This window comes from Dendrobates tinctorius, unplaced genomic scaffold (assembly GCF_039654945.1).
Source record: "Dendrobates tinctorius isolate UK_male_01 unplaced genomic scaffold, ASM3965494v1 ptg000241l, whole genome shotgun sequence".
NCBI classification, from domain to species: domain Eukaryota; kingdom Metazoa; phylum Chordata; class Amphibia; order Anura; family Dendrobatidae; genus Dendrobates; species Dendrobates tinctorius.
In genome coordinates this window covers 13,073,318-13,094,643 of record NW_027361908.1, presented here as the reverse complement: position 1 = coordinate 13,094,643, position 21,326 = coordinate 13,073,318, and positions in this window count along the sequence as shown.

The window sequence follows — 21,326 nt, the reverse complement described above, 5'->3', positions numbered from 1 at the left end:
CAGAAATTGGCTAGTGTATCACAAACTACAAGATGTATGTAGAATTGGGCAGAATAGGAATCTCCCTAGAGTGTAGGTCTGTAAGAACGGAACAATTCCTCCACTTATCCTTCCACAGTGACACACAGATAGCTTCACTGTGGCTGTGATAACAGCCGTTACACGGTACTGTGTGAGGAGCGTACACCGCTGTATGGTGCGAATAAATGCACGCTCAGTACCTCAGCAGGACAAAAAAAAAAAATTGGGATTGCTTTTAAAAAAGCAGTTTGCAGAGCAGTGGGGAAACAGCAATGCAGCTGTCAGGAAGCCTTAGAAGGCAGCCTAACAACCAACACCGCTGATCCACCACAATATAGCCTCCCCTTGCACTGCACGCACAGTGACTGGTGTGTTGCACAGGCAAAATCGCTAGCAGCAGAAGCAGTTTTTTTTTCTTCTTCCCTGCCTAACGCTCTCCCTACAGAATCAGCAACCTCTCCCTATGCTAAGATCGGCAGAAGTAAGATGGCGGTCGGCGTGCACGTCCTTTTATAACCCCTGTGACGCCCACCAAAGCAAGCCAATCACTTGCATGCCCTTCTGAAAGATGGTGGTGACCCCTGCCTATGTCATCACATTGCCCACAGTGTCCGTGGATCCTGATTGGCTGAAAAAGAGCGCAAAACAAACTTTTGAAACGCGACCTCGTGGCCGACCTCATCCTAGGGTCGGGTTTCGTTTCATGAAACTCGACTTTGCCAAAAGTCGGCGACTTTTGAAATTTTTCGACCCGTTTCGCTCAACTCTACCAATAACCCTAAACGTCTCTTTGACACTTTTCATTCTCTACTCAACCCAAGAGTACAGGCCCCAACCTGCATCTAGCTCACTCTCTGATTTTGAACCAGTCACAGAAGAAGAAGTAAGCAGGCTCCTTGCATCTTCTCGCCCAACCACTTGCACCAGTGACCCATTTCCGTCACATCTACTCCAGCCCCTTTCCCCTGCTGTCACCCCTCACCTAACTAAAATATTTAAACTCTCTCTCTCTTCTGGTATCTTTCCCTCCTGATTTAAGCATGCCATCATACATCCACTACTTAAAAAACCATCCCTTGACCAAAACTGTGCCACTAACTATAGACCTGTTTCTAATCTTCCCTTCATCTCTAAACTCCTGGAATGCCTGGTCCACTCCCGCCTTATCCGCTATCTCTCAGAAAACTCTCTTCTCGACCCTCTCCAATCCGGTTTCCGCTCTTTACACTCTACTGAAACTGCCCTCACTAAAGTCTCTAATGATCTACTAACAGCTAAATCAAAGGGTCATTACTCCATGCTAATTCTCTTGGATCTCTCTGCAGCATTTGACACTGTGGATCATCAGCTTCTCCTCACTATGCTCCGTTCCATTGGCCTCAAGGACTTCGTTCTCTCCTGGTTCTCCTCCTATCTCTCTGACCACTCCTTTACTGTATCTTTTGCTGGCTCCTCCTCCTCTCATCTTCCCCTTACTGTTGGGGTTCCTCAAGGATCAGTCCTAGGCCCCCTCCTCTTCTCTTTGTATACTGCCCCTATTGGTCAAACAATCAGTAGATTTGGTTTCCAGTACCATCTCTATGCTGACGACACCCAATTATACGCTTCTTCTCCTGACATCACGCCAGCCTTTCTAGAAAACACCGGCAATTGTCTAAATGCTGTGTCTAACATCATGTCCTTACTATATCTGAAACTGAACCTGTCAAAGACTGAACTCCTTGTGTTTCCTCCCGCTAATAATGTACCTATACCCGACATTGCCATTTCCGTGTGTGGTTCTACTATTACTCCCCAGCAACATGTCCGCTGTCTTGGGGTCATACTTGACTCTGAGCTTTCCTTTTTCCCCCACATCCTATCACTGGCTCGCTCTTGTTATCTGCACCTCAAAAACATTTCTAGAATTCGACCTTTTCTTACTTTTGACTCTGCAAAAACTCTGACTGTTTCTCTTATTCATTCTCGTCTCGACTATTGTAACTACCTTCTAATCGGTCTCCCTCTTACCAAACTCTCCCCCTCCAATCTGTCTTGAATGCTGCTGCCAGGATCATATTCCTCGCCAATCGTTACACCGATGCCTCTACCTTGTGCCAGTCATTACACTGGCTACCCATTCACTCCAGAATCCAGTACAAACTTATTACCCTCACCCACAAAGCTCTTCATGGCTCAGCATCACCCTACATCTCCTCTCTTGTTTCAGTATACCATCCTACCCGCGCCCTCCGTTCTGCTGATGACCTGAGGTTAGCATCCTCAATAATCAGAACCTCCTACTCCCGTCTTCAAGACTATACACGTGCTGCACCAATTCTTTGGAATGCACTTCCCAGGTCAATACGATTAGTCCCCAATCCCCACAATTATAAGGCGTGCCCTGAAAACTCATTTATTCAGACTGGCCTACCGCCTCAACACATTAACCTAATCTATCCCTATGTGGCACAGCCAAAAGTTTTTTACCATAACCAGGTTCCCCGCATCATGTTCCCACATGCTTTATGCATCCATTAGCCCTCTGCATCTGAACTGTTACACACTTAGCATTATGGCTGGTCCATATGTGGCGCCCCTGAGGCTTCAGTCGCCACAGAGGTACGGCACCTTCTCCTAAGTTGTGGTACCCCACCATCCAGGTAGAGTGGGAACTCCCTTCCACATTCCCACACCTGCACCCCACACAAAGGATAGTTCAGCAGGGACCCATCCATGCTTTATGCTGGAAAGGTCATAGGGTGCCTTTTGTGGTTCCTGGCTTCGTAACACGAGAGGTGCTGGGGAGGCGGGTGGCGTTACATATAAAAGAGAGGGAAGGTATAGGATTTCAGGTCAGTCCGCAGAAGAAGGCAGGCAGAGTAGGAGAGAACAGCCACTCGGTGAGGAGTGGGGATCCCTGGAAGAAGGGATGGGGGAAGGAGTGCTGCAGCTGCCCCAGTGAACTGGGCCAGTTGGCTCGGGAAGGAAGAGAAGGAGAAAGAGATGTAGACTGGAGACTACAGATTCCATAAGAGAGATAGAACAGATCGGAACGAAGGAGAATAGAAGGATGGTGGGAAGCAGGTTGAGAAAGAGAGAGAACCCTTCCAGTCCAGAGCGCAAAGGCCGGGGCCCGGTCCCCGAGGTTGATTGTATCTTTATGTCCGGCAACAGACACCGGAGGAGTAGTGAGCCACCAATGCCTTACTCCCACCATAGACTTGGGACACAACAGCACTTGGATAGTGAGCCGGGACGCAGAGAGGAGTCCCCGAAGAAGGCTACAGCTGTCTGTCATACAAGTAGAGACTAGGAACACCTAGAGAGAGGCATTCCAGGGTAACTAAGTACTGGAGTGCTTCGCACCTAAAGGCGCATTGGAGGAGTCGTTCAGTAAGGTACATATTGGCGGAGTGTGGAGAGGAGAATCCTATCCTGCCTGGAGGTTGGCTGGGGCCCTGACCTGAAGAACACATTGCGGAGGCAGGCAGTTGTGTGAACTGCAAACAGTGAGTAAAGCTTTGGAACCGCATACTCTGGTGTCCTCCAGTTATTCCAGCACTGCTACACCTGGGTACCAGCATCTATACTATTCTGCGCCTCTCCTCATCCATTGCACCTACACTGCCCTGGGACTTCAGCTCCACCTGTGGGGAGCTACACCATCTTTGCTGCACCACACCATCAGTCCCAGTGGATCTGCATGCAGCGTTGGCCTAACATCTTGCTTGCCAAACACTACAGGTGGCGTCACGAACTATTCCAATAAACTTTAACATCATTAACATCACCGCCATTGATATTGGGTTCCCAGGGCCACGGACCGGGTCACCGCTGCTGTGACACATTCCCCCTGACACCAGCCCGGTACCGAGTACCCCACTGCCCTGGGTGTGAGGGGCGACCCACATACAATCAGGGTAACTGCTACCACCCACCTTTCGTGTCTCCCCTTTTTTCCTCATAGATTGTAAGCTTGCGAGCAGGGCCCTCATTCCTCTTGGTATCTGTTATGATCTATGTGATTATTGTTATGCTGTAATGTATATTGTCTGTACAAGTCCCCTCTGAAATGTAAAATGCTGCGGAATATGTCGGTGCTATAGAAATAAAATTTATTATTATTATTATTATTATTATCTTTTTTCACCTTTGATCAGAAGCCTGTCTAACTGAAATATTATTGTGAAGCAAGCATTCTTAAAAGGGGTTGTCAACATTTATCACAGTGTGTCACTCTATATGACTGCAGATTTGGGAATCCTCCCAGCAGGTGCAGCTGTCAGGATTTTACGGTGCTGAGACCAAGCGGCCATATGCGATATGCATATATCAGGCCACATTGTGAGACACATCTGGCCTCGTTCAATACAAGTACTGTATATTGAGTGAGGTTATGCAGACTGGTCAGAATATGGCTGTCCGCATGCATACCGCATATTAACAGTCACGTGAACGCCTGTTCCCGCCGGCGATGGAGAGTCCTCACAGCTTGTCTAGTCATATAGAGTGCAGACTTTGCCATAAGCCTGGACAACCCCTTTATGGGTATGTGCACATGGTCAGTAATTAGCAGCACTTTGGACACAGCAGATGTCCGCTGCATCCAAAGCGCTGCCGGCTATTGAACGCAGGTGATTCCGCCTGTGTCCAATACGTTGTACTGGTGAAATTTATCTTGCGGAGACTCGTGTCTACGCAAGATAAATAGACATGCTGCGGTCTGGAGAGACATGTGCGTCTTTGCGGGCGTCTACGGACATATAGTGAACATGGGATTTCTTGAAATCCCATCCACTATGCTTTAACATCTGGATGCTGCGGCTGTACACAGCGTCCAAGCCGCAGTGTTTACTGATAGTGTGCACATACCCTAAAAAATAATTGTTCATAACTACCCTTCAGTATACAAACAGTATTACTGATTCACACTGTCCTCACGCGGCTCCATCACATACAGCATCCAAAAAAAGATTGGTGATCTTTGCAGGGGCTTATTGTGATATGACCTCTGGAAAATCAGTCCCTATAGAAATCATAGCATCTCTTTGACAAATAAGCTCCTGGTGCAAAACTTGCTGGAGGACTGGCCACTTTAAGAAGGGGAAAATCTAATTATGATAACTCATATCCCCAGTCCCAGTAGGCAGCCTGCAGCCAGTTCTGGACCAGGGAAGTTAAAAGGCAAGGGAATCAGAACATATTTTCATGTAGGCGGGGTCACACTTGCGAGAAACTCACATGAGACTCGCACCTCAATACCCGGCACTGCCCTGGACTGGAGTGTGCAGCTGCATGTTTTTCTATGCAGCTGAACGCTCCGGTCTGAACCTCCGGTGGCAGTGCCTAGTATTAAGGTGCCTGTCTCGTGCGAGTTTCTCACAAGTATGACCCCGGCTGTATACTTGTTTCAGGGCTGGGAACACTCACCCAGACCCGAACTTAAATGAAAGCAGGCAGCAGCCGAGATCAGGCATGCAGGTAGGAGCTCCAGCTGTCCCTGATACGTCCTGGTGCTGCACTGCAGGGCTCAACTAACAGCAGGGTTGTAGTTAGAACGTATGGGCTCCTTCCAGATCCTGACTACAGCCCATACATTCTAGCTGTCTCAGTATGGAATGCACTAGAGCAGGGGTGGGTAACCCATTTCTTGGTGGGGAAAATTTCTACCATCATTCAGGGGCCACACAAAAATGACCACCTTGAAAATTACCCCGGTATATTTAGTCAAACAATCAATTACGGTAACTCACCCTTAATGTGACGGCTGGAGCTGCTTCTCTTTGGTGCATTTGTAATGTTAGGTGGTATTGATCATGTTGCTTCTCACAGCTGCTTTTCCAGGTTTGTGACGGCCAGGAGCGCAGTCAACTTTTTGTCATAATAAGTTTTGTAAATCATGGGAGACGCCGAGACTACTGTATATACATCACATAGGTAACACTGAGACAGCTGTATATACATCACATAGGAAACACTGTGACATAGCTATGCATGTTAAAGGGGTTTTTACTTTACTAATTTATCTTTGTTTTTTTTTACTATGGGCCAAAAAACTAACTGGCAGGTGATTGCTAACTACTGTACCTGCCTGTTGTACCCAGTCCAGTAAAACCCATTAAACCAGCTAAACAAAGTGCTCAGTCATTCAGAGATAATCCACCAAGCTCCTCACACACTGTATGCACTGTATACACCCCAGACCATCAAAGCTCACAGCAGCTCAGAATGTAGTGAATTGATCCCCATGCCCCTCATGGTATAACACCCACCAGCATTCCAAAGTATTCAGTGCAACACGCAGTACACTGGGTAATATGTCATCAGCTCCTAACAGTAGAAAGAGTAATACCCCTCTCCCATACACACAGGGTATAAAGTGTAGCAGACTCCCAGACTCTCATAATATGCACAGCAATTAAACCATTAGCTCATCATAATGTACATGACCGTAGAGCCCCCCCAACCCCTCATAATATACATGGTCACAAATGCCTCACTCCCTAATAATGTAAATTGTAGCAGAACCCCCAGCCCCTCATAATATACATGGTCAAAGACTCCCTATTCTCTCCTATTATACATGGCCGCAGACCCACCCAACTATTAAAATCAGATAAACTCACTTTCAAAGGAACTGTTGGAGAAATGAATGTCCAGAAAGCAGCTATTTCTTCAAACTCCTCTATACATTCAGCTCACAATGTTCCTGTGTTCTTCGTGAGAGAGCCACTGCCTACGGCTAAGTTTACATTAGAGTTCGGGAGCTTTGCGGAGGGCTGTGCACTTCCTCCGTTAAGCTCCGCCTACTTCTGCATGCATCCTGCATACCTATCTTTAACATTGGGTATGCAGGACATGCGGATGTATGCAAATGTATGCAGATGCATTCCCGTACGGTCGGCCGGCGCATCAAAACAACGCATCCGCATGTCCTGTGCACCCAATGTTAAAGATAGGTACACAGGACGCATGCAGAAGTAGGCGGAGCTTAACGGAGGAAGTACACAGCCGCAAAGCCCCTGAACGCTAATGTGAACTGCATGCAGCAGCAACAATAACACCAGTTACAGCATCAGCAGCAACAGCACAGCAGGTGCTTCAGCAGCAGATGTACCTCCTGTCGGGAATCGCCCGTGGCCAGGAGGTCACACCACCCCAAAGCCAAAGTTACTAGACCCAAGCGACGAAGTCAGTAAGGAAGGCACTATAGAAGATGACTCAGGGGGGTGACGAGCCATTTTTGACCATGTTTAAGAGGGTGGTGAACTGTGAGAAACTGCCTCTAGAGCAGTGGGCAAAGGTTCTGGCATCATTTGTGACTAGGGAACCATCAAAGGCATACTTTGACTTGGCCCTGCAGGACGAATCACCTGATACAAATATTTTTCTGTAAATGGGGAGTTACTATATTGTATCACCAAGTAGAGGGCTGAGGTGATCAAGCATTTACTGGTACCCAGGCCCTTACAGACACAGGGTGTTAAACATGGCCCATATTCATGTGTTAGGTCAGTGTTTCTCAACTCCAGTCCTCAAGACTAGAGATGAGTGAATTTGTTCCGAAAACGATCGCCTAACATAAATTCGGCACAAATGTGGTGCATTCGGATTCATGATCGGAAACACGAGCATTTTTTCTTAAAATCGGAAAAAATCGGTAACAGTGTGGGAGAATAATTGCTTTGCCACTAAAGTATTTTAAAGTAGATAATAGGTAGATAGATAGATAAAAAGCCGGCAATTCAGCAGCCCAGTACAGTAATATCACAGCAGGACCCGGCAGGATAGAATAGATGGATTACACACAGTATATACACATAGAATAGATAGATTTATAGATGTCAGTGACATATTCAATTAGTACAGTGCATGTACAGCTTACTGTACATGTATTTAATTATTAAAAGATTATTTTTCTGAAAAAAATGGCGTGGGCGCTTGCTTAATTTTCTTATCCAGCAGAGTGAAAGCCGACGGCTGATTGCAGATGTTTATAGCCTGGGAAGGGGGTATACTTAGCCTTTATTGGCTATTAAAATGGAGGACCCTCCAAAAATAATGAAGGGACCCCCTATTAATAACCAGCAAGGACTAGGCAGACAGTTGCGGGCTGATGTTAATAGCTTAGGAAGGGGTCAGGCTAAAAACATCAGCTCTTAGCTGTCCCACCCCAGAAAAGGCGCTTCTATAAGATGTGCCAATTCTGGCACTTAGCCTCGCTGTTCCCACCTGCCCTGTAGTGGTGGCAAGTGGGGTAACAGTTGGGGAGGTTGATATATCAAGCCTAGAGGTTAATAATGGAGAGGCATCTATAAGATGCCCCCATATTACTAACCCCATAATCATATTGTATAAAAACAGACACACCCAGAATAAAGTCCTTTAACCCCTTCATGACCAAGCCTATTTTGACCTTAATGGCCTGGCCATTTTTTGCAATTCTGACCAGTGTCCCTTTATGAGGTAATAACTCAGGAACGCTTTAATGCATCTTAGCAATTCTGAGAATGTTTTTCATGACATACAGTGGGGAAAAAAAGTATTTAGTCAGTCAGCAATAGTGCAAGTTCCACCACTTAAAAAGATGAGAGGCATCTGTAATTTACATCATAGGTAGACCTCAACTATGGGAGACAAACTGAGAAAAAAAAATCCAGAAAATCACATTGTCTGTTTTTTTTTCATTTTATTTGCATATTATGGTGGAAAATAAGTATTTGGTCAGAAACAAAATTTCATCTCAATACTTTGTGATATATCCTTTGTTGGCAATGACAGAGGTCAAACGTTTTCTGTAAGTCTTCACAAGGTTGCCACACACTGTTGTTGGTATGTTGGCCCATTCCTCCATGCAGATCTCCTCTAGAGCAGTGATGTTTTTGGCTTTTCGCTTGGCAACACGGACTTTCAACTCCCTCCAAAGGTTTTCTATAGGGTTGAGATCTGGAGACTGGCTAGGCCACTCCAGGACCTTGAAATGCTTCTTACGAAGCCACTCCTTCGTTGCCCTGGCTGTGTGCTTTGGATCATTGTCATGTTGAAAGACCCAGCCACTTTTCATCTTCAATGCCCTTGCTGATGGAAGGAGGTTTGCACTCAAAATCTCACGATACATGGCCCCATTAATTCTTTCATGTACCCGGATCAGTCGTCCTGGCCCCTTTTCAGAGAAACAGCCCCAAAGCATGATGTTTCCACCACCATGCTTTACAGTAGGTATGGTGTTTGATGGATGCAACTCAGTATTCTTTTTCCTCCAAACACGACAAGTTGTGTTTCTACCAAACAGTTCCAGTTTGGTTTCATCAGACCATAGGACATTCTCCCAAAACTCCTCTGGATCATCCAAATGCTCTCTAGCAAACTTCAGACGGGCCCGGACATGTACAGGCTTAAGCAGTGGGACACGTCTGGCACTGCAGGATCTGAGTCCATGGTGGCGTAGTGTGTTACTTATGGTAGGCCTTGTTACATTGGTCCCAGCTCTCTGCAGTTCATTCACTAGGTCCCCCCGCGTGGTTCTGGGATTTTTGCTCACCGTTCTTGTGATCATTCTGACCCCAAGGGGTGGGATTTTGCGTGGAGCACCAGATCGAGGGAGATTATCAGTGGTCTTGTATGTCTTCCATTTTCTAATTATTGCTCCCACAGTTGATTTCTTCACTCCAAGCTGGTTGGCTATTGCAGATTCAGTCTTCCCAGCCTGGTGCAGGGCTACAATTTTGTTTCTGGTGTCCTTTGACAGCTCTTTGGTCTTCACCATAGTGGAGTTTGGAGTCAGACTGTTTGAGGGTGTGCACAGGTGTCTTTTTATACTGATAACAAGTTTAAACAGGTGCCATTACTACAGGTAATGAGTGGAGGAAAGAGGAGACTCTTAAAGAAGAAGTTACAGGTCTGTGAGAGCCAGAAATCTTGATTGCTTGTTTCTGACCAAATACTTATTTTCCACCATAATATGCAAATAAAATGAAAAAAAAACAGACAATGTGATTTTCTGGATTTTTTTTTCTCAGTTTGTCTCCCATAGTTGAGGTCTACCTATGATGTAAATTACAGACGCCTCTCATCTTTTTAAGTGGTGGAACTTGCACTATTGCTGACTGACTAAATACTTTTTTTCCCCACTGTATTGGGCTTCATGTTAGTGGTAAATTTAGGTCGATAATTTTTGTGTTTATTTGTGAAAAAAATGGAAGTTTGGCGAAAATTTTGAAAATTTCGCAATTTTCAAATTTTGAATTTTTATTCTGTTAAAGCAGAGAGTTATGTGACACAAAATAGTTAATAAATAACATTTCCCACATGTCTACTTTACATCAGCACAATTTTGGAAACAACATTTCTTTTTGTTAGGAAGTTATAAGTAGAGTTGAGCGATACCGTCCGATACTTCAAAGTATCGGATCGGAATGGATCGGCCGATCTTAAAAAAAAGTATCGGTATCGCCGATTCCGATACCGGAAGTCCCATTCAAGTCTATGGGACTTCCGGTATCGGAATAAGAAAAATCCTGTTTTTCCCTTGTACAGCCTCTCTGGGGTCTGTACGGGCCTTTCGGGGGGCTGTGCCGGCCTGCCAGGGGGTCTGTGCAGGCTCCGGTGGTCTGTGCCTGCCTGCCGGGGGGGCTGTGCAGGCTCCGGTGGGCTGTGCCGGCCTGCCGGGGGGCTGTGCAGGCTCCGGTGGGCTGTGCCGGCCTGCCGGGGGGCTGTGCCGGCCTGCCGGTGGTCTGTGCAGGCTCCGGTGGGCTGTGCCGGCCTGCTGGGGGGCTGTGCCGGCCTGCCGGGGGGCTGTGCAGGCTTCGGGGGTCTGTGCAGGCATCGTCCGATGGGACTACAAGTCCCATCGGGCGATGCCTGCTACCATGACAGTGATTGAAATTCCCACGCAGCAATGGCATAAAGTGAAACTAGGGACTTTTTTTTTTTTTAAGTGGCGGAGGAATACAGTGCGGAAGGATACCTACCTTCCGTCATTGGATTCCTGCAGCCCGTAGAGAACGGCGGCATCAGCTGATGCTGCAGTTCTCTACCCAAGATCGTCGTGGGACACACTCGTGGACTGCTTCGGATCGTGGGTGAGTATTTTTGTGGTTTGTTATGTTAATATTTATTCCTTTAAAAGACAATGGCTTCGGGGAACAATGTGACAAGTATTGGTAAGTATGTTACTCTATGTTATATGTACTGTATGTCTATGTATGTATTGTATGAATGTATTGTATGTAGTATGTATGTAGTATATATGTGGTATGTATGTAGCATGTAGTATGTATGTAGTATGTATGTAGCATGCATGTAGCATGCAGTATGTATGTAGCATGCATGTAGTATATATGTAGTATGTATGTGGTATGTATGTAGCATGTAGTATGTATGTAGCATGCATGTAGTATGTATGTAGTATGTATGTAGCATGCATGTAGTATGTATGTAGCATGTAGTATATATGTAGCATGTAGTATGTATATAGCATGCATGTAGTATATATGTAGTATGTATGTAGCATGTAGTATGTATGTAGCATGCATGTAGTATGTATGTAGTATGTATGTAGCATGCATGTAGTATGTATGTAGTATATATGTGGTATGTATGTAGTATGTATGTAGCATGCAGTATGTATGTAGCATGCATGTAGTATATATGTAGTATGTATGTAGTATGTATGTAGCATGCATGTAGTATGTATGTAGCATGCATGTAGTATGTATGTAGTATGTATGTAGTATATATGTAGTATGTATGTAGCATGTAGTATGTATGTAGTATGTATGTAGTATGTATGTAGCATGTATGTAGTATGTATGTAGCATGTATTATGTATGTAGCATGCATGTAGTATATATGTTATGTATGTAGCATGCATGTAGTATATATGTAGTATATATGTAGCATGTAGTATGTATGTAGTATATATGTGGTATGTATGTAGTATGTATGTAGCATGCAGTATGTATGTAGCATGCATGTAGTATATATGTAGTATGTATGTAGCATGTAGTATGTATGTAGCATGCATGTAGTATGTATGTAGTATGTATGTAGTATTTTTTTTTTTTTTTTAACATTTAACACATTAGCCGGATGATGGGACTACTACTGTCCCATCATTGGCTAATGTGTCAATCACTGTCATGGTAGCAGGCATCGCCAGATGGGACTTATAGTCCCATCGGACGATGCTTGCACAGACCCCCGGACATCAGCACAGCCCCCCCGGCAGGCTGGCACAGCCCCCCGGCAGGCCGGTACAGACCCCCACAGGGTGCACAGACCACCGGCAGGCCGGCACAGCCCCCCGGCAGGCCGGTACAGACCCCGGGCAGTCCACACAGCCCCCCGGCAGGCCGGCACAGCCCCCCGGCAGGCCGGTACAGACCCCGGGCAGTCCACACAGCCCCCCGGCAGGCCGGCAGAGACCCCCGGAAGGCCCGAAATGACGGCGCATCATGATGCGCACACACCGCGCATCATGATGACGTCAGGCTGTCAATCAACTTTGAACTTCCGATTCCGATGCCGACTTCCGATATTGAAAAAATATCGGAAGTCTGTATCGGAATTCCGATACAGCAAGTATCGGCCGATACCCGATACTTGCGGTATCGGAATGCTCAACACTAGTTATAAGGGTTAAAAGTTGACCAGCGATTTCTCAGTTTTACAACAAAATTTACAAAGCCATTTTTTTAGGGACCACCTCACATTTGAAGCCACTTTGAGGGGTCTATATTGCAGAAAATACCCAAAAGTGACACCATTCTAAAAACTTCACCCCTCAAGCTACTCAAAACTACATTCAAGAAATTATTAACCCTTCAGGTGCTTCACAGGAATTAAAGCAACGTGGAAGGAAAAGATGGACATTTTAATTTTTCCAACAAAAATTTTATTTTAGCATCAATTTTTTCATTTTCTCATTGGTAACAGGATAAAATGGATCCTAAAATTTGTTGGGCAATTTCTCCTGAGTACACCAACACCTCATACGTTTTCATAAACCACTGTTTGGGCGCACAGCAGGGCTCAGAAGGAAAGGAGCGCCATTTGACTTTTTGAATGGAAAATATGCTGGAATATTTAGCGGTTGCCATGTCGCGTTTGGAGAGTCCCTGTGTGCCTAATCATTGGAGCTCCCCCACAAGCGACCCCATTTTGGAAACTAGACCCTCCAAGGAACTTATGTAGATGCATAGTGAACAACTTGACCCCCAAGTACTTCACAAATTGATCCGCAAAAAAAGTACTTTTTTTCACAAAAATTTTCTTTTAGCCTCAGTTTTTTCATTTTCACATGGGCAACAGGATAAAATGGATCCTAAAATTTGTTGGGCAATTTCTCCTGAGTACACTGATACCTCATATGTGGTCGCAAACCACTGTTTGGGCGCACGGCAGGGCCCGGAAGGGAAGGAGCGCCATTTGACTTTTTGAAAGGAAAATTAGCTCCAATAAATAGCGGACACCATGTCGCGTCTGGAGAGCCCCTTGTGTGCCTAAACATTAGAGCTCCCCCACAAGTGACCCCATTTTGGAAACCAGACCCCCGAAGGAACTTATCTAGATGTGTGGTGAGCACTTTGAACCCCCAAGTGCTTCACAGAAGTTTATAACGCAGAGCAGTGAAAATAGAAAATCATTAATTTCCTCAAAAATGATTTTTTAGACCACTTTTTTTTTATTTTCACAAGGCTACCAGGAGAAATTGGACCCCAAAAGTTGTTGTGCAATTTGTCCTGAGTACACTGATACCCCATGTCTGGGGGGAACCACTGTTTGGGTGCATGGGAGAGCTCAGAAGGGAAGGAGCGCCACTTTGGAATGCAGACTTTCATGGAATGTTCTGCAGGCGTCATGTTGCGTTTGCAGAGCCCCTGATGTGACTAAACAGTAGAAACCCCCCACAAGTGACCCCATTTTGAAAACTATAACCCCCCAAGGAGCTTATCTAGATGTGTAGTGAGCATTTTGAAATCCCAAGTGCTTCACAGAAGTTTATAAATGCAGAGCCATTAAAATAAAAAATCACTTTTTTTTCCTCAAAAATGATTTTTTAGCACGCTATTTTTTATTTTTCCAAGGGAAACAGGATAAATTGGACCCCAAAAGTTGTTGTCCAATTTGTCCTGAGTACGCTGGTACCCCATATTTGGGGGGGAACCACTGTTTGGGTGCACGGCAGGGCTCAGAAGGGAAGGAGCGTCATTTGACTTTTTGAATGGAAAATTAGCTCCAATCGTTAGCGGACACCATGTCGTGTTTGGAGAGCCCCTGTGTGCCTAAGCTTAGGAGCTCCCCCACAAATAACCCCATTTTGGAAACTAGACCCCCTAAGGAACATATCTAGATGCATAGTGAGCACTTTGAACCCCCGGGTGCTTCACAGAAGTTTATAACGCAGAGCCGTGAAAATAAAAATTTTTTTTTTCCTCAAAAAATGTTTTTTTAGCCCGCTATGTTTTATTTTTACAATGGTAAAAGGAGAAATTGGACCCCTAAAGTTGTTGTCCAGTTTGTTCTGAGTACGCTGGTACCCCATATGTGGGGGAGAACCACTGTTTGGGAACACGTCAGGGCTTGGAAGGGAAGTAGTGATGTTTTGAAATGCCGACTTTGATGGAATGGTCTGCGGGCGTCATGTTACGTTTGCAGAGCCTCTGATGTGCCTAAACAGTGGAAACCCGCCACAAGTGACCCCATTTTGGAAACTAGACCCCTAAAGATCTTATCTAGATGTGTAGTGAGCACTTTGAACCTCCAAGTGCTTCACAGAAGTTTATAACGCAGAGCCGTGAAAATAAAAAATAATTTTTTTTCCTCAAAAAATGATTTTTAGCCCCCAATTTTTTATTTTTACAAGGCTAACAGGATAAATTGGACCCCAAAAGTTGTTCAATTTTTTCCTGAGTACGCCGATGCCCCATATTGTGGGGGTAAACCACTGTTTGGGCACACATCAGGGCTCAGAATGGAGGGAGCTCTGTTTGACTTTTTGAATGCAAAATTGGCTGGAGTAAATGGTGGCGCCATGTCGCATTTGGAGACCCCGTGATGTGCCTAAACAGTGGAAACCCCTCAATTCTAATGCCAACCCTAACCCCAACACACCCCTAATCCTAATCCCATCCCTAATCATAACCCTAGCCACAACCCTAACCCCAACACACCCCTAACCCTAATCCCAACTCTAACCCTAACCACAAGACTAACCCTAATCCCAACCCCAACCCTCCCCTAAACCCAATCTTAACCCTAATTCCAACCCTAACCCTAATCCCAACCCTAATTCCAACCCTAACCCTAATTTCAACCCTAACCCTAATTCCAACCCCAACCCTAACCCTAATTCCAACCCTAACCCTATTTCTAACCCTAACCCTAATCCAACCCCAGCCCTATTTCTAACCCTAACCCTAAGTTCAACCCTAACCCTAATTCTAACCCTAATGGAAAAATAAAAAATATTTTCTTTATTTTATTATTTGTTCCTACCTATGGGGGGTGATAAGGGGGGCGGTGATTTACTTTTTTTCATTTTGATCACTGTGAGAGTTTATCACAGTGATCAAAATAAATGAATGAATCTGTAGCGTTGCAGATTCGAGCGGGCGCACTGCGCATGCGCCCGCCATTTTTCAAGATGGAGGCGCCCATGATCCGGGATGGCGGGACACCAGGAGCCAGAGCGGGACATACTAGGTACCGGGAGGGGTGAGGGGGGGATCAGGGCTTGGAAGGGAAGTAGTGATGTTCTGAAATGCCGACTTTGATGGAATGGTCTGCGGGCGTCATGTTACGTTTGCAGAGCCCCTGATGTGCCTAAACAGTGGAAACCCGCCACAAGTGACCCCATTTTGGAAACTAGACCCCTAAATAACTTATCTAGATGTGTAGTGAGCACTTTGAACCTCCAAGTGCTTCACAGAAGTTTATAACGCAGAGCCGTGAAAATAAAAAATAATTTTTTTTCCTCAAAAAATGATTTTTAGCCCCCAATTTTTTATTTTTACAAGGCTAACAGGATAAATTGGAACCCAAAAGTTGTTGTTCAATTTTTCCTGAGTACGCTGATGCCCCATATGTGGGGGTAAACCACTGTTTGGGCACACGTCAGGGCTTGGAATGGAGGGAGCTCTGTTTGACTTTTTGAATGCAAAACTGGCTGGAGTAAATGGTGGCGCCATGTCGCATTTGGAGACCACGTGATGTGCCTAAACAGTGGAAAACCCTCAATTCTAATGCCAACCCTAACCCCAACACACCCCTAATCCTAATCCCAACCCTAATCATAACCCTAGCCACAACCCTAACCCCAACACACCCCTAACCCTAATCCCAACTCTAACCCTAACCACAAGACTAACCCTAATCCCAACCCCAACCCTCCCCTAACCCTAATCTTAACCCTAATTCCAACCCTAACCCTAATTCCAACCCTAACCCTAATTTCAACTCTAACCCTAATTCCAACCCCAACCCTAACCCTAATTCCAACCCTAACCCTATTTCTAACCCTAACCCTAATCCAACCCCAGCCCTATTTCTAACCCTAATTTCAACCCTAACCCTAATTCTAACCCGAACACGATCGAAGCATTTAGGGAGCAGGCAGAGGGCAGACAGCCCCTCTGCCTATGGATCGGAGACCCCGCAGCGTGACGCAGAGTCCCAATCGCTGACATGATAACCCGATGTCGTCATGATGACATCCAGGTTACCGGAGCTGAGAAACTTCCCGTCATGCGCAGTGCATGATCTGGAAGTCTTTCAGGTCAGTGTGCACAAAGTGCAGCGCTGACAGATTCTATAGCATGCAGATACTGCTTCAGCTGCATGCTATAGAAGCAATCAGCCTGCAAAAAATGATTGTGCAGGGCAGCTTGGTGGCTCAGTGGATAGCATTGCAGCGCTAGAGTCCTGGGTTCAAATCCCACCAAGGACAACATCTGCAAGGAGTTTGTATGTTCTACCCGTGTTTGCATGGGTTTCCTCCGGGTACTCCGGTTTCCTCCCACGTTCCAAAGACATACTGATAGGGAATTTAGATTGTGAGCCCCATCGGGGACAGTGATGATAATGTGTGCAAACTGTAAAGCGCTATGGAATTTGTTAGCGCTATATAAAGATTATTATTGTTGTCCCATAGTGGGACAAAGTGTAAAAAATTGAATGAAGTAAAAAAAATAAATTTTAAAATAATATAAAAAAATAAAAAATAGTAAAAAAAATCAATATTCTATCACTAAATAAATATTTGAATGGAAAAAAAATTATAGACAATAAAAGTACACATATTTAGTATCGCCGCGTCCGTAATGACCTGGCCTATAAAACTGTCCCACTAGTTGACCCCTTTAGTGAACACCATAAAAAAAGGCAAAAACCAAACCTTTATCATCATACCGCCGAACAAAAAGTGGAATAACACGCGATCAAAAAGACATTTGTAAATAAACATGGTACCACTGAAAACGTCATCTTGTCTAACAAAAAACGAGTGGCCATACAGCGTCATCAGCGAAAAATTAAAGAAGTTATAGCTCGCAGAATAAAGTGAGTCAAAAACAATTATTTTTTCTCTAAAATAGGTTTTATTATATAAAATCTACAAAACATAAAAAGAGATAAAAATGAGGTATCTCTGTCATCGTACTGACCCAAGGATGAAACTGCCTTATCAATTTTACCACATGCAAAACAGTGTAAACGCCCCCCAAAAAGAAATTCATGAATTGCTGGTTTTTGCTCATTCTGTCTCCCAAAAATCAGAATAGAAAGTGATCAAAAAATGTCATGTGCCAAAAAATTATACCAAGAAAAATGTCAGCTCGTTCCGCAAAAAACAAGACCTATCATGACTCTGTGGGCCAAAATATGGAAAAATTATAGCTCTCAAAATGTGGTGATGCAAAAACTATTTTTTGCAATGAAAAACTTCTTTTAGCGTGTGACGGCTGCCAAACATGAAAACCCTCTAAAAGGCCTCTTTCACACGTCCTGATATTTCCGGTACTGGAGATGTCAGTGTCCGTGTGTGTAATACTTGCGGCACATGTGTGGCATGTGTGTGCCGCATCAGTACTACACGGACGGGTGTCAGGTAAGAAGCGTTGAAGTAAGCAATGTTCCCAGACGCCGGGTGCTATACACGGCTCTCATCATCCTCTCCTGCTCTGCTGGCAATCGGCGCTAGCAGGGGAGAATGATGAATTACATTTTACCCCTTAACTACTGCCGATACGCCTTTTAACGGTGGCAGTTAAGAGTACTTAAACCACAGCACCGCTTTTTAATGGCGCTGAGGTTTAAGGTTATAGTGCCCCAAGCGTCGGAATTTCTCCGGGATCTCAGCTGTTGGAGACCCCAGAGAACTCGATTCGGGTCAGTTTTTACCGACCCTGGTGTTGCGATCGCTGTTATTAATGATATAATGGCGACCGCAAAAAAAAGTCAGATTTTCCATTTAATTTCTCTCTTCTCTGATGTGATCGCATATCAGAGGAGAGAGAAATAGGGTCCCCCGGTCTCCTGATCACCCCCTGTACCTGCAGGCCCCCCTGAAGTCCCCCGGGCCACCGGCTTCTTCTTCCGGGAGAAAATGGCAGGCGCATGAGCAGTGCACCCGCAGAGATCTGCCAGCCGGCGCCCGGCAACAATAGATTTTTTCCTATGGGATCATTTTGATCACTGTGATAGACTCCATCACAGTCATCAAAATGCAAAAAATAGTAAATCAACCACCCCTTTTATCATCTCCTTAGTTAGGGAAACATAATAAAATAAAAAAAATGTATTTCCATTTTCCCATTAGGGATAGAGTTGCGCTAAAGTGAGTTGGACTAAAGTTAGGGTTAGGGTTGGGGCTAAAGTTAGGGTTAGGGTTGGTGCTGAAGTTAGGGTTAGGGTTGGGGCTAGAGTTGGTGTTAGAGTTTGGATTATGGTTATGGTTGGGATTAGTGTTAGGTTTGGGATTAGGGTTGGGATTAGAGTTAGGGGTGTGTTAGGGTTAGGTTTGTGGTTAGAGTTATGGTTAGGGTTGGGATTAGGGTTAGGGGTGTGTTGGGGTTAGGGTTGGAGATAGAATTAGGGGGTTTCCACTGTTTAGGCACATCAGGGGCTCGCCAAATGTGACATGGAGTCCGATCTCAATTCCAGCCCATTCTGTGTTGAAAAAGTCAAACAGTGCTCCTTCCCTTCAGAGCTCTGTTGTGTGCCCAAACAGTGATTTACCCCCACATGTAGGGTATCTGCATACTCAGGACAAATTACACAACAACTTTTGGGGTCCATTTCTCCTGTTACCCTTGGGGAAAAAAAATGGGAGCAAAATGATCTTTGTGAAAAAAATATGATTCTTTACTTTACGGCTCTACGTTATAAACTTCTGTAATGCACTTAGGGATTCAAAGTTCTCACCACACATCTAGATAAGTTCCTTAGGGGGTCTACTTTCCAAAATGGTGTCACTTATAGGGGTTTTCCACTGTTTAGGCACATCAGTGGCTCTCCAAATGCAACATGGCGTCCGATCTCAATTCCAGCCAATTTTGCATTGATAAGTCATACGGCGCTCCCTTCAGAGCTCTGCCATGCACCCAAACAGTGGTTTACCTTCATTTATGGGGTATCACCGTACTCATGACAAATTGTACAACAACTTTTGGGGTCCAATTTCTCCTGTTACCCTTGGTAAAATAAAAAAAAATTGGATCTGAAGTAATTTTTTTGTGAAAAAAGTTAAATGTTCATTTTTTTTAAACATTCCAAAAATTCCTGTGAAGCACCTGAAGGGGTAAATGTGGTTTTGAGCACCTTCAGGGGATCAGTTTTTAGAATGGTGTCACTTTTGGGTATTTTCCATCATATAGACCCCTCAAAATGACTTCAAATGTGATGTGGTCTCTAAAAAAAAAAACGGTGTTGTAAAAATGAGAAATCGCTGTTTAACTTTTAACCCTTATAACTTCCTAACAAAAAAATTTTGGTTCCAAAATTGTGCTGATGTAAAGTAAACATGTGGGAAATGTTACTTATTAAGTATTTTATGTGACATATCTCTGTGATTTAAGGGAATGAAAATTCAAAGTTGCAAAATTGCGAAATTATTGCCAAATAAACGCAAGTCATATCAAAGAAATTTTACCACTATCATGAAGTACAATATGTCACGAGAAAACCATGTAAGAATCACCAGGATCCATGGTAGTGTTCCAGAGTTATTACTTCATAAAGAGACAGTGATCAGAATTTTAAAAATTGGCCTGGTCATTAACATGCAAACCACCCTTGGGGATAAAGGGGTTAAGATTGTTTAGTCACTCCTTGGTGTAAAAAAAGAAAAACAAAACACCTGCAAAAATAGATTCCATTTTTTTTGTGAGAATTGCATCATTCTCTCAATTCAAAGAAAAATCATCAAACAGTGCGTTTCAGTTAAAAAGTGTTTTTCTTCTTAACAATATGTTATATAATTGATTACGTATGGGAAAAGATAGACAAAGATAAATGTTTTGGATGTTACTAAACTGCATATGCTTTGCAGAAATCAGTAAAATAATGCATTACATTGATTTCTTTTACTTAGCAGGTTGGCAGCTCTTTGGTATTTTTCAAAGGGAAAACAAACACACTGAACACCTTTTCTACAAGGACTCCCTTGGGAGAAAGCCAATTGACGTATATAGTATTAGATTTGATGTTTGATGTGGTGTTTCATAAGAACTTCAAAAGAAATAAATACTTTATTGAACTTCTACAAGGATAGCAGATGATGCTCAGATGTTAGTCTCCAATAGACATCAATATACAGGATGGTTTGGGGATGGATTTAACAATTATTCCTGGAAGACATGATATTCTTTAAAAAATACAGCCTAGCATTTTTTTGTGGAGGGGTTGTTGGGACATGATCTAAAATTTACAAAATAAAAAAGATTCCAAAATACTTTTGAAAATTTAGCATTTGGCCATTTTGCACTAGTGAATTTCAAAATGATGGGACACACAATGATTGGTAACTTGGCCTAAACATTTTTTTTTTTTAATTTTATTCCCTTATGGCATTTGAACCTCCAATAAGTTGAATACCTTGATAGGATCTGACTGCTTTAGCCAGAGTGGACAGCCAATACAATTCACAGTTCTTGGTCTATAGGAATGAATTATATTAAATTGGTCTTGTTGTATGGGCTCCCACTGACTTCAATGGTTGTGATATTATCAATTTTCTTACACTAGTTGACAATCTCTGAGTAGCCACATCTCATATCTCAAGTATCTCATGATGGCCTTTCTCACATTTCATGACAACTACTGGG